At 45.6% G+C, this 15,004-nt stretch overlaps 1 protein-coding gene across 11 annotated transcripts in view; it reads left to right on the plus strand.

Annotated features, from left to right (window-relative positions):
• sobpa (sine oculis binding protein homolog (Drosophila) a) overlaps positions 1-15,004 on the plus strand; it is a 624,481-nt gene that overhangs the window by 502,826 nt on the left and 106,651 nt on the right. The gene's annotated exons all lie outside the window — the stretch shown is intronic.

Raw genomic sequence — 15,004 nt, forward strand, 5'->3', positions numbered from 1 at the left:
CCCTTGCCGCTGCCTCCCTCCGGAGCTGACCTACTGTCCATGTTCATAAACTGCACCCCTTGCTCGTCTCAGTTGGCGCACCGCCTTCCTGGTGGACAGTCGGTCGAAGCTCGCCTGTAGTTCCTTCCTCTTTTCCAGCTTCGCCGGGTCCCCATCCTCTGCATACCTCCTATCTACCTCCAACATCTCATCTATTACCCTCTGCCGCACCAACCTCTCCTCTTTATCCACCCTGGCCTTAAACAAAATGTCCTCACCTCTCACCACCACCTTTAGAGCCTCCCAGACTGCCTTCGACACCTCACCCATACAATTGAAACCTACATATTCCTTAATTACCTTTTCAATTTTCTCACAGAATACTTGGTTCCCCAAAAGCCCCACATCCAGTTTCCACCCCGGTCTCTGTGCTGCCCCCTTCTCCAGCACCATATCCACCCAATGTGGAGCGTGATCTGACACTGCAATTGCAGAGTATTCCGACCCCGTGACTCCAGCCAGCAAAGCCTTCCCCACCACAAAAAAGTCGATCCGCGAGTATACCTTATGGACCGCTGCGAAAAACGAATACTCCCGTTCCCTTGGGTGCCAGAACCTCCAAGGGTCCACCCCTCCCATTTCCACCATTAGCCCAGCCAGCGCCTTCGCCCCCCCCTGATGGGACCAGCGAGCGCGGCCGTGATCTGTCCAACCTTGGCTCCTGCACCAAGTTCCAATCCCCCTCCACAATCAGCTCATGCGTGTCCAAGTCGGGAATAGCCCCAAACACCTTCCTCGCGAATCCCACATCGTCCCAATTGGGACCGTATACACTTAACAGCGCCACTAATCTCCCCTCCAGTGCCCTTGTCACAATCACATATCTACCCCCCTGATCTGCCACCACCTTATTCATCTGGAAGCGTACCCTTTTGCTGACCAGCACCGCTACCCCTCGAGCCCTTCCATCAAATCCAGAGTGAAACACTTGACTAACCCAGCCCTTTTTAAGTCTCACCTGGTCCTTCACCCTCAAGTGAATCTCCTGCAGCATTGCTACATCGGCTTTCAAACTTTTAAGATGTGCAAGCACCCTTAACTTCTTAACCGGACCTCCTAGCCCTTCCACGTGATTATCCTTACTGGGGGTCTCTCACCCCCCTACCTTTCTTATCCACCATCACCATACCACTGGGCCCTGCCCCATAAGCCTGACCCGCCCCTGTCCATTGTTAACATCGAACCCCTTCCCCCCCCTCCCAAGAACCCCCCCTACAAAAACATCCCCAACATCCATCCCTCCACCCCCTCTTGCTCGCCTCGTAGGCCCATTGAAGCCTGCTATCCAGGCACCAACGTCCGCAGTCCTCCTCTCACCTCACCCCCGTTCACTAACTGACTTTAGTTAGCTAGCGTGGGTGGCTCCCCCCACCAAGACCTCTCGCCCCCTTCCGCCCAGTCCCAGAGAAAGAAACACCAAAACAAACCCAACAATCCAACCCCTACAATTCACTAACATAACATTTAACCGTCGCAACACAGAACACCATTAACTTGAACTCTGTAACATAAGAACATAAGAACTAGGAACAGGAGTAGGCCATCTGGCCCCTCGAGCCTGCTCTGCCATTTAATGAGATCATGGCTGATCTTTGTGGACTCAGCTCCACTCTCCGGCCCGTACACCATATCCCCGAATCCCTTTATCCTTTAGAAAGGCATCTATCTTTTTCTCAAAAACGTTTAAAGAAGGAGCCTTACTGCTTCACTGGGCAAGGAATTCCAGAGATTCACAACCCTTTGGGTGAAGAAGTTCCCCCTACACTCCGTCCTAAATCTACCTCCCCTTATTTTGAGGCTATGCCTCCTAGTTCTGCTTTCCCCGACCAGTGGAAACAACCTGCCCGCATCTATCCTATCTATTCCCTTCATAATTTTATATGTCTCAATAAGATCCCCCCGCATCCTTCTAAACTCCAATGAGTACAGTCCCAGTCTACTCAACCTCTCGTCATAACCTCCCCTCAACTTTGGGATCAACCTAGTGAATCTCCTCTGCACTCCCTCCAGTGCCAATATGTCCTTTCTCAGGTAAGGAGACCAAAACTGAACACAATACTCCAGGTGCGGCCTCACCAACACCCTATACAATTGCAGCATAACCTCACTAGTCTTGAACTCCATCCCTCTAGCAATGAAAGACAAAACTCGATTAGCCTTCTTAATCACCTGTTGCACCTGCACACCAACTTTTTGCGACTCGTGCACCAGCACACCCAGGTCCCTCTGCACAGCAGCATGTTTTAACATCTTACCGTTTAAATAATAATCCATTCTGCTGTTATTCCTCCCAAAATGGATAGCCTCACACTTGGCAACATTGAATTCCATCTGCCAGACCCTAGCCCATTCACCTAACCTATCCAAATCCTTCTGCAGACTTCCGGTATCCTCTGCACTTTTTGCTTTACCACTCATCTTAGTGTCGTCTGCAAACTTTGACACATTGCACTTGGTCCCCAACTCCAAATCGTCTATGTAAATTGTGAACAACTGCAGGCCCAACACTGATCCTTGAGGGACCCCACTAGTTACAGGTTGCCAACAAGAGAAACACCCATTTATCCCCACTCGCTGCTTTCTGTTAGTTAACCAATCCTCTACCCATGCTACCACTTTACCCTCAATGCCATGCATCTTTAGTTTATGCAGCAACCTTTTGTGTGGCACCTTGTCAAAAGCTTTCTGGAAATCCAGATATACCACATCCATTAGCTCCCCGTTATCTACTGCACTGGTAACGGCCTCAAAAAATTCTATCAAATTAGTCAGACACGACCTACCCTTTGTGAACCCATGCTGCGTCTGCCCAATGGGACAATTTTCCTCCAGGTGCCCCGCTATTTCCTCCTTAATGATAGATTCCACCATTTTCCCTACAACCGAAGTTAAGCTTACCGGCCTATAATTACCCGCTTTCTGCCGACCTCCTTTTTTAAACAGTGGTGTCACGTTTGCTACTTTCCAATCCTCTGGGACCACCCCAGAGTCTAGTGAATTTTGATAAATTATCACTAGCGCGTTTACAATTTCCCTAGCCATCTCTTTTAACACTCTAGGATGCATCCCATCAGGGCCAGGAGACTTGTCTACCTTTAGCCCCATTAGCTTGCCCAATACTGCCTCCTTAGTGATTACAATCATCTCAAGGTCCTCACCTATCATATCCTTATTTCCATCAGTCACTGGCATGTTATTTGTGTCCTCCACTGTGAAGACTGACCCAAAAAGCCTGTTCAGCTCCTCAGCCATTTCCCCGTCTCCTATTATTAAATCTCCCTTCTCATCTTCCAAAGGACCAATATTTACCTTAGCCACTCTTTTTTGTCTTATATATTTGTAGAAGCTTTTACTATCTGCTTTTATGTTCTGAGCAAGTTTACTTTCATAGTCTACCTTACTGTTTATGGCTTTTTTAGTAGCTTTCTGTTGTCCCCTAAAGACTTCCCAGTCCTCTAGTCTCCCACTAATTTTTGCCACTTTGTATGTTTTTTCCTTCAATTTGATACTCTCCCTCACCTCCTTAAATATCCAGGGTCGATTTTTCCCGTCTTTCTTTTTTGTCGGTATGAACCTTTTCTGAACACTGTGAAAGATCGCTCGGAAGGTTCTCCACTGTTCCTCAACTGCTTCACCATGAAGCCTTTGCTCCCAGTCTACCTTACCTTGTCATCCTCCAACTGTATTTTAAATTCCACCATATTGTGGTCGCTCCTTCCAAGAGGATCCCGAACTATGAGATCATTAATCAATCCTGCCTCATTACACAGGACCAGATCTAGGACCGCTTGTTCCCTACAATGCAAAGAGAAGTAAATTTCAATACAAATCAGTAAAAAGAAAGTTGCAACATTTGTACATTTTCCAGCCGCTCAAACACAGTCCACAGTCTCTCTTTCAGTTCCGCTCTTCACGTCTGTCCCAAGCCTTCTGCCCTCACGAACGCCTCAGCCGCCTCTGCTGTCTCAAAATAAAAGTCTTTGGCGTTATATGTTACTCTCAACTTTGCCGGGTACACCACACCAAACCACACCCCCTTCTTGTACAAAGCCGCCTTCACTCGCCCAAACGCCGCTCGTCTTTTTGCTAACTCCACCGTCCAGTCCTGGTAGATCCGAACCGCAGTACCATCCCACAGCACCTCATGCTCCTGCTTCGCCCAGCTTAATATTTTCTCCTTCATGCAAAACTTATGGAAGCAGATAATTACTGCCCTTGGCGGCTCGTTCACTTTGGGCTTCGGCCTTAATGACCGATGAACTCAGTCTAGCTCGTACAGGGTGAGGCTCTCACCCTCCCCATCAGCTCCACCAACTTCTTAGCGAAGTATTGCATTGGCCTTGGGCCCTCTGTCCCTTCGGGCAAGCCCACAATTCTCAAATTGTGCCGCCTTGAGCGGTTTTCCAAGTCTTCCAGCTTTGCTCGGAGTCCTCTCTTAACCTCCACCACCCTCTGTAGCTCGTCCCCCATCGAGGTGACCTGGTCGCTGTGTCGTGTCACGGCCTCCTCCACCTCCTTCATCTTCTCGCCCTGCTCTCTCACCTCGGCCGATACCTTTGCCACCTCCACCCTCATCGGGCCGATTGCCTCCTCCAACAATGACCTCAACACGACCGCCATCTCTTTCCTCAGGACCTCCATGTGCCTCACCAAACGTTGTTCCAGCTCCACCACCATCACCTCGGTCATCTTCTCCGCCGTAAGTAGTGAGGCCCTGCCTTGCAGTTTGGCTTCCGCCATTCTGTCAACACTTTTGCTCGTCTTCTCCTTCAGCGGCGAACCCCGCGTTTCCTCCTTTCTTCGATGCTGCTCTTCGCATCCTTTAGCGGCTTATTGTTTTTTTTATCTTATTTCCTTTCTCCTCTCCCCCTTCACCCTCAATCTGACATTCTTCTTTTTTGCGAAAAAAAAACTTTTACCAAACTTCCTTGAATCTTCTTTCTTTCTCCTCTGCATTCACCTGGGACCAGGCTTCAACCTTCTTTCTTCTTCCTAGGTGGGAGCCATCCGACGTGGAGCACCCTCCCTGCGTGGTGCCCTGGCCTCGGGCCTGCCGCCTCGGCCTCCTCGTAGCTCCGCCCCCGCTGCTCTGACCTGCCGAGCCCGGCGCCTTAGCCCCCGCCGCCCGACACCCGCGCGGGGTTCTTCGCCGGTTTTTAAACCGGCCCCGCTGGCTGCTCGTGGCAGCCCCAAAGGCGCGTGATTACTCGGGGATTTCCCCGAAATCGCCGCGAATCGCGGCCACCGGCAGGAGCTCTTGTTATTGCGGCCACCCTGCTCGCCCACGCCACCGGAAGTCTCAGATTCCAAATTTCTTAAAGTGAGGCTTTTGGCATGGTGGTAAGATCTTCTATCTTTGGAAGTTCATAGATAGATACTGTCACAACCCAGAGGTTCTGAGTGTAAATCCTATGACAGGAGATTGTGAAATTGAATTCAGTAAATTACCATGGATTGATGTAGAAGCATAATTTGTTTATTAAAGGCCTTCGGGGAAGGAGACCGTACCCGTTCATGCTAAATGTGACTTTGGACAAAATGTTGTGGCTAGGTCTTAATTCGCTCTTAACTCTCATAGCAAGCCACCACCTACAGGGGTGGGTGGCACCAGCCCTGGGGTTCTGTACCTCAGTCGGAGTTTTCACACCTTCAGAACAGAGGAAATAATTGGGGCGGGGGGCAGCAGTGAAGAAAGGGTATGAAAAGGTTGATTTTATTTAGTAGCCCTTTCCCCAAAGCATTGCTGTTATCTGAATTGTGAATGCATTACTACACACACTAGGGTTATATTTCTAGAACTCAGAAGGCTAAAGGGTGCATTGATTTTAATTTTCAATATATCAAGGGGAACAGAGTATTTCTGCTGGGTGGGGAGTTTAAGGGACATGCCCTAAAAATTTGAGCCAGACTTTTTAAGAGTGAAATTAGGAAATACATATTTACAGACAGAGTGATGAAAGGTTGGACCCATTTCCACAAAAGACAATTGATGCTAGGTTAATTGTTAATTTTAAATCTGAAATTGATAGATTTTTGTTTAACAAGGGTGTCAAGGGACAGAGGTGGGTAAATGGAATTAGATTGCCGATTAGCAATTGAATAACTGAACAGGCTCGATTGGTGAAATGGACTTCATCCTGTTTCTTTGTTTCATTCATCATTCAAATTCAAAGCAAGATCTTTGTAAACTTCATTCAAATACAAGATTCTCAATAAATGAATCAGTTCCTTAAAACTTCAAGTAATGTGCAATATCATAGATATTACATTATACATCCTTGTTCGCACTGATAATTTACTAAGCGAAAACCAATTAGCCTGCATTCAAACAAGCCATTATAGATATTTCAGCTGAAGTGAAATATTGACATTTGGTTCAGATTAATATTCCATCTTTTATAGTCTAAAACTGACATTTGACCCAACAAAAAGAAATTACTGCATGCTGACATGCTGATCACAGCTCTACTCTAAACCCTTGGCAGAAACCGAATCCCACAACTCAAACTTACTGTAGCCCTGAGAATCTGGATTTGTAAATGATAACCGATATCAATGCCAGTGCCACAAACCCTCCGGTGAGATCTGAATGTAATAGATTATCGAGTCACTGGACACATCGCAATGATCTACCATGTCTGTAGCAATAGCAATGATTGACTTAAACATCTTCTTTTTGTTTTGCTTCTAAAACTCAGGAGAACCCATATGAAAATTGTTCATGTTTTACGAACAAAATACTTAGTATCCTGTGTTGCTGCTTTCTTAGTAATAATCCACACTCTGCCTCTAAATGGAAATCTGTCTTGATCTTGGTATGACAGGCAGCTTTTATTGTAAACTAATTTTAAGATATCCACGCAACACAGAGTTTGCTATTCTGTAGTAAAAATGCATTACACTATGATTGCGTAATGTGTCCATGATATTCCACAAATCACTCTTTGAGAAAAATTAATTTGTTCTTTCCTCACTAATTGAAATTTCTGTTGTCCAAAATGAACAAAGTAATAAAAAATAAACATTAAATATTTTACAGTAGCATAGTTAAAATCATCCATGTGCCTTTAAATTACTTTGCTAAACATTTAATTGAAGGCCTCAATCTCACTTCGAAATCTGGGATTGGATTTGAAAATTCTACTCAGAACTGTAACTCTGAGCTGAATGTGGATTTACTGTGGATGTACACTCTACTGGTATTCCTTAAGGCATCAGCCCTGTTCAGTCTGTACTGAGGGGATGATCAAATGAGAGAACTCTGATACCAAAAATAGGAAGACAGATTATTATCTGAATGGTGAGAGAATGACAGAGGGGAAGGTGCAACAAGACATGGGTGTCCTCATACACCAGTCACTGAAAGTAAGCATGCAGTTGCAGCAGGCAGTAAAAAAAGCAAATGGTTTGTTGGCCTTCATAGCGAGAGGATTTGAGTACAGGTGTAGGGATATCTTGCTGCAATTATACAGGGCCTTGGTGAGGCCACACCTGGAATAGTGTGTGCAGTTTTGATCTCCTTATCTGAGGAAGGATGTTCTTACTATAGAGGGAGAGCAGCAAAGGTTAACCAGACTGATTCCTGGGTTGGCGGGACTATCATATGAAGAGAGATTGGGTCGATTAGGGTTATATTTGATGGTGTTTAGAAAAATGAAGGGGGCTCTCATAGAAACCGATAAGATTCAAACAGGACTAGACAGGGTAGATGCAGGAAGGATGTTCCCAATAGTGGGGGAGTCCAGAACCAGGGGTCACAGTCTAAGGATACATGGTAAACCAATTAGGACTGAGATGAGGAGAAATTTCTTCACCCAAGTGTGGAATTCGTTCCCACAGAAAGCAGTTGAGGGCAAAACTTTGGGCGCAATTTAACTAAATGGGGAAGGAACGGAGGGAGGAGCAGTGCTCCAAAAGATAGTGATTTGAAACAAACGTGTTGGACTTTAACCTGGTGTTGTAAGACTAGAAAGGACCTAAAGAGAGAGCTAAGAAGAGCCAGGAGGGGACATGAGAAGTCTTTGGCAGGTGGGATCAAGGATAACCCTAAAAAGTTCTATAGATATGTCAGGAATAAAAGAATGACTAGGGTAAGAGTAGGGCCAGTCAAGGACAGTAGTGGGAAGTTGTGCATGGAGTCTGAGGAGATAGGAGAGGTGCTAAATGAATATTTTTCGTCAGTATTCACACAGGAAAAAGACAATGTTGTCGAGGAGAATACTGAGATTCAGGCTACTAGACGAGAAGGGCTTGAGGTTCATAAGGAGGAGGTGTTAGCAATTCTGGAAAGTGTGAAAATAGATAAGTCCACTGGGCCGGATGGGATTTATCCTAGGATTCTCTGGGAAGCTATGGAGGAGATTGCTGAGCCTTTGGCTTTGATCTTTAAGTCATCTTTGTCTACAGGAATAGTGCCAGAAGACTGGAGGATAGCAAATGTTGTCCCCTTGTTCAAGAAGGGGAGTAGAGACAACCCCGGTAACTATAGACCAGTGAGCCTTACTTCTGTTGTGGGCAACATCTTGGAAAGGTTTATAAGAGATAGGATGTATAATCATCTGCAAAGGAATAATTTGATTAGAGATAGTCAACACGGTTTTGTGAAGGGTAGGTCGTGCCTCACAAACCTTATTGAGTTTCTTGAGAAGTTGACCAAACAGGTGGATGAGGGTAAAGCAGTTGATGTGGTGTATATGGATTTCAGTAAAGCATTTGATAAGGTTCTCCACGGTAGGCTACTGCAGAAAATACGGAGGCATGGGATTCAGGGTGATTTAGCAGTTTGGATCAGAAATTGGCTAGCTGGAAGAAGACAAAGGGTGGTGGTTGATGGGAAATGTTCAGACTGGAGTCCAGTTACTAGTGGTGTACCACAAGGATCTGTTTTAGGGCCACTGCTGTTTGTCATTTTTATAAATGACCTGGAGGAGGGCGTAGAAGGATGTGTGAGTAAATTTGCAGATGACACTAAAGTCGGTGGAGTTGTGGACAGTGCGGAAGGATGTTACAAGTTACAGAGGGACATAGATAAGCTGCAGCGCTGGCCTGAGGTGGCAAATGGAGTTTAATGCAGAAAAGTGTGAGGTGATTCATTTTGGAAGGAATAACAGGAAGACAGAGTACTGGGCTAATGGTAAGATTCTTGGCAGTGTGGATGAGCAGAGAGATCTCGGTGTCCATGTACATAGATCCCTGAAAGTTGCCACCCAGGTTGAGAGGGTTGTTAAGAAGGCGTACGGTGTGTTAGCTTTTATTGTTAGAGGGATTGAGTTTCGGAGCTATGAGGTCATGTTGCAGCTGTACAAAACTGTGGTGCGGCCGCATTTGGAGTATTGCGTGCAATTCTGGTCGCCGCATTATAGGAAGTATGTGGAAGCATTGGAAAGGGTGCAGAGGAGATTTACCAGGATGTTGCCTGGTATGGAGGGAAGATCATGTGAGGAAAGGCTGAGGAACTTGAGGCTGTTTTTGTTAGAGAGAAGAAGGTTAAGAGGTGACTTAATTGAGGCATACAAGATGATCAGAGGATTAGATAGGGTGGACAGTGAGAGCCTTTTTCCTCGGATGGTGATGTCTAGCACGAGGGGACATAGCTTTAAATTGAGGGGAGATAGATATAAGACAGATGTCAGAGGTAGGTTCTTTACTCAGAGAGTAGTAAGGGCGTGGAATGCCCTGCCTGCAACAGTAGTGGACTCGCCAACACTAAGGGTATTCAAATGGTCATTGGATAGACATATGGACGATAAGGGAACAGTGTAGATGGGCTTTAGATTGGTTTCACAGGTCGGCGCTACATCGAGGGCCGAAGAGCCTGTACTGCGCTGTAATGTTCTATGTTCTTACGGTGCTCACCCTTGTCTAACGCCGGCATCTCCACATCATAACTAAATGGGAACAAAGTCCCACAGCAAGCGCATTTAGCTGCGTGTTTCCCAGCACTCGCAGCGTTGAGAAACACACGGCTATAAAACTCGACTCGCGTTTGACAAGAGGCCACAACGGGGAATATGCAGCCAAGGCCATACATAGCCCGTTTTCTGCACTGAGGAGCTCCGCTCGCCGGAACTCCTCAGTATAGCAAGAGATCGGACGCCATTTTTAACCCCCTAACACTCGTGCAGGGGACCCTGGCCCGATCGCACCCACGCAAAAAATGGCACCATGACACCTTGGCAGTGCCAACTAGCCGTGGCACCTGGGCAGTGCCAGGCTGGCATCCAGGTGGCACTGCCAAGCTGGGTGGCACCAGCAATGCCATGGAGCCACCCTGTCCAAAGGACATGCACGTGGGAGATCCCCATGAGTTTTTTTGCCAGTCCTCATTTGTGGAGGGCTCCGAGATGAGGGTGATTGGGCTCATGCCTTGGGTAACTCTGGAATCTGCACATTAAAGTGAGATTAATAATTCGCTTTAATATGCAGATTCGCTAAAAGGTGATCCCGCCCACAATGGGATCTCGTTAGATCTCCCACGGTGCAACGTGGCCATAAAATCGTGTTAATTGTGTATGTTTTCAAAAAGAAGTTAGGTATAGCCCTTAGGACTAAAGACATCAAAGGGGGAAAGCGGGAACAGATTACTGAGTTCAATGATCCGTCATGATCATAATGAATAGCGGATGCAATGGGTTCCTCCTGTTCCTATTTTCTCTGTTTCCATGACCACATCTGCGCATGACCCCCCACTCTAAATGTACGCTACACTGAAGCAGTGGCTTCTTTCCCTGCCACACCATAACCTACCTCCCACCAACTCCCAACAGAAAGGAAAAAAAAAGGAAAGAGAAGAAAAAAGGACAAAATCTGAAGAGGACAGAACAGAGTAAAAAGCAAAGAAAAATTTAAAGGGAGAGGAAGCAGCAGAGTAAAAGGCAGTGAGAAAGGGAGGAGCATCTGAGACAGATTAGAGAGGGCCTATGTTCTATAACTTATCACACGCAAAGCCACCAGGAGATTGACAAATAATTAAATAAAGAGAACATTAATTGAGAACATGTTTATGACAAGCAAGTTGTGTTGTGGGTTACCAGCACACCAGCATCATATACATTGGGCTTGGAAGTCTCTGAACCATACTTTGATGGTACTCTGTGATGGTGTCAAACTCCTCTCGATTTTGGTGCTGATTCTGTTCCAAATGACAGAACCATAATTGGGAAGGGTGGGATTTGCGCCTCTCAGTGCTATATGTGATGATATGCATAAAGCAATTCTGTGTATAGTATTATACCTATGACCTCTGGCCAGCAGGTGGCAGTGTAAGTCCATCATGCGGCTCTGTGTCTCAAGGCAGTTGGGAGTAAGTCTTGCTAGTGGATAGATGTATTTTGCAATAGCTCTATAATAGTTGTTCTGTAGTGCAACATTCATATTGGCTAGTCTACAGTATATGACATGGTACCAAGAGCGACGATCGACTAAGAACAAGAAGATTCTGCGAAGAACCAAACAATTTAAAGATAACTCTGAAGAAAAAGAAGGTACAATGAGAAAACAAATTGTTTCTACTCACCTGATAAGCTACTGGTAACTGGTGCTCAATGGCGGTAAAACTTCAAAGCCCAGGATGGATGGTATCAAGGCACCTCAACAGCTTCGGATTACCGGTAACATAGTCAGGAATTGGCAGGTGTTTAAGCAGCAATTCAAACTCTTATGTTGCAGCCCTTGGTCTGCAGGCACAACCCGATGAGAGGCGTATCGCATTGCTGCTCAATGTAGCAGGTCCCCAAGCAATTGAAATTTCCAACATGACTTAATCATTGAGAGATAGATTGAAGGCTGAGCTAGAGAGGATGACAGCTTGGGGTGTGGTTAAGTGCACAGAAGAACCTAAAGACTGGATAACCTGTATTCGTTGTGTCAGAGTAAAAGAAGAAACCACCAAGGACACAGTCTTGCAGATGGTGAGACAATATCTCCATGAAGGATGGCCCAGAGAATCCTGCTCAAGTTTTTACAACGCAAGTGCAGAGTTAAGTGATGCACCTGGAGTTTTGCTGAGAAATAAGAGAATAGTAATTCTGAACCCATGAAGGTCGGTGGTTCTGCACAAAATCCATGAAGGGCACTCGGGAAGAAAAAAATGTAAGATAAGAGCCAAAGACACAGTCTGTTGGCCAGATATCATCTGAGGTACTGAGGCCATGGTATGAAACTGCACAGGGTCAGGAGAGTGAACGTCTGCACACAGTGCGGGAAGCAAACAAACTGCACATGCTGTAAAATGGTTCAGTTCCAATTGTCAAAAGAGTTCGGTACTCCAAAAGTAGAGAGGCAATCATTGTTTCAAAACAAAAGGAGGCTAAGGAGAGATTTCAGGCCAAATCCACAAAGAGGTATGAAATATCTCCAGCCATTGTAATGCAACCACCAGAAGAAGCATGCAACAGTCCTAAAACAGCTGAAGAACATACAGTGCAGCATGCGGAACAACAAGATAAAGACATCACGATACATGAAGAAGAACAAACAGCTTCAACAACTACAAAGGAAGATGAAGTAATGTCACAAGTTCAGCAGCCACTTAGAAGGTCAACAAGGATTTAAACAAGGGTCAGGCAGCACGGTAGCAAAAGTGGATAGCACTGTGGCTTCACAGCGCCAGGGTCCCAGGTTTGATTCCCCGCTGGGTCACTGTCCCTTGTCTGCGTGGGTTTCCTCCAGGTGCTCCGGTTTCCTCCCACAGTCCAAAGACGTGCAGGTTAGGTGGATTGGCCATGATAAATTGCCCTTAGTGACCAAAAAGGTTAGGAGGGTTATTGGGTTTCGGGGATAGGGTGGAAGTGAGGGCTTAAGTGGGTCGGTGCAGACTCGATGGGCCAAATGGCCTCTTTCTGCACTGTATATTCTATGTTTTAAGGCTAAGGCACAAACCCGAAAAACTGAATTTGTGACAGACTATAAATACTTTAAAGATGTAAATAGTTTATAGTTAGATCATTGTAAAAATGATCTCAGCAATGTAAATAATTACATTTTCCAAAGGAGGGGGATGTGATGATATGCATAAAGCAATTCTGTATATAGTATTATACACAACCTCTGACCAGCAGGTGGCAGTGTGGCAGTGTAAGTCTACCCTGCGGCTCTGTGCCTCGAGGCAGTTGGGAGTAAGTCGTGCTGGTGGATAGACGTATTTTGCAGTAGTTCTAAAATAGTTAGTTAGTGTTGGTGTTATTAATTTATTCCAGTTATCTTTACCACACAGTTGTTTCATAATAAATTATTTAAACTAGCTGTTCTGTAGAGCATCATTGATATCGGCCAGTCTACAGAACATGACACTACAGAGCCCCATCCTCATTTGCCTCCAGAAAGTCAGGATGCACTATTAGTGGAACCCAGAGGATTGGGAAACACCAAAGAATAATAATACAAATATTTCCTCGGGGAGTGAGTTTAAAAGTCTTTGCTCTCTTCAACACTCGCCATTTTTGTCTTGCTTTCTCTAGGTCCTGATATAATTTATATCAGCTTTCAACTAGGGAATGTTTCTCTGGACCTTATTGAGGGATTTCTGATGGGATTCACAAGGAATTATTCCACACTTGATACCAAGACTATCTGAGGGACAGGAGGGGGAATGGTGAAATGCACACGGTTGGACGATTTGTCCACTAATCCCCACCCAAACAGAATTAGATACATATGTTAAACTGGGCAAAAGCCCAATGGGTCAGACATTGCCACAAAATTTCCCATGATAATTTCTGGCCACATCACCATTTCTCAAAAGCCTGTTGTTCTAAAATGTGCCCATATCTCTGCAATTACTGTTTATTTTAAACAGGAAATTGCTATTGCCAAAACCAAGGGCAAAGAAATTTCAGGTGGTATTAATTAATTGAATTTGAATTCCACCAGCTGGGATTTGAACCTGTGTCCCCAGACTGTCTGAATTACCAGTCCCGTGACATTACCACTACACCACCATTTCCCCAAGGACATAAGACTATTAATTTTTACTTCACCACATTTGCTTCTCTTTCCCTTTTTGGGTCTGTTGTGCCTCTGCGCAGGCCATTTGACATTACCTGCACTTTTGCCCTTGCAGATTGGTCCATGTTACAAGATACGTTTTTTCCCCTCAAGTGTTTTTTACATATGGAATAATAAATAGGTTCCAGGTGGGGAAATATTAACAATTGTTGTGATCATTCAGGTTTCACTGTTCATTTACTGATATTTTGCTTCTGTTAATAGAAATGTTCAAACCATATTGAATATATTAACAAAAAAGCTCCACAGAAATTACAAAGTTATACACCATCAGAATCCACAATCAGCTTTATATACCCATCTATTTATCTAGGAAAACAATCAAATTAGTGGAAAGTCTTTTGTGTGTTTGCAGTACTGAATCTCCCCACCGCTTCAGTAATTGGGAACAAATATTGTCAAATAAATGAATTACTTCTGCAAATACTTTTTTTTAGTGAGGAATTCAGTTTTATAGATTCTGGATGCGATCCACTGGCCATGTTGCGCTTCAAAGGCAGCGCGGCCATTAGATGCCGGGAGATCCCTCTTCCGGGATCTGCCCGGCTCGCCACTCCTCCCGAGATCTAACGCGTTCTTACGAGACGTCGCAATCTGAATCCTGCCTGTTATGGTCAGGATCAGTATTTTGCAAATCTGCATATTAGAGTGAGACAGCTAGTCTCACTCTAATATGTGCTCCCCTGATCTATCCGAGGGATGTAACCCCTTCACCTCGGAGACCTTGGGTGTGCTCCATTCAGTGCTGATCCCCACAAATTGGGACCAGACAGAACAGCACTTGTGGGAGTCTCCCAGGGATTCGGAGACCCCCAGGTGGTTGCCCTCTGTATAGGATGGCACCCTGGAACTACTGGTGCCACCCGGGCACCTTGGCAGTGCCACCTGGGTGCCATCCTGGCACTTCCAAGGTGCCAGGCTGGTATTTTTCTGCAGCGTGGATTGGGCCCTAGGGTACCCT

Source organism: Scyliorhinus torazame, chromosome 4, assembly GCF_047496885.1.
Source record: "Scyliorhinus torazame isolate Kashiwa2021f chromosome 4, sScyTor2.1, whole genome shotgun sequence".
In the NCBI taxonomy this organism is placed as follows: domain Eukaryota; kingdom Metazoa; phylum Chordata; class Chondrichthyes; order Carcharhiniformes; family Scyliorhinidae; genus Scyliorhinus; species Scyliorhinus torazame.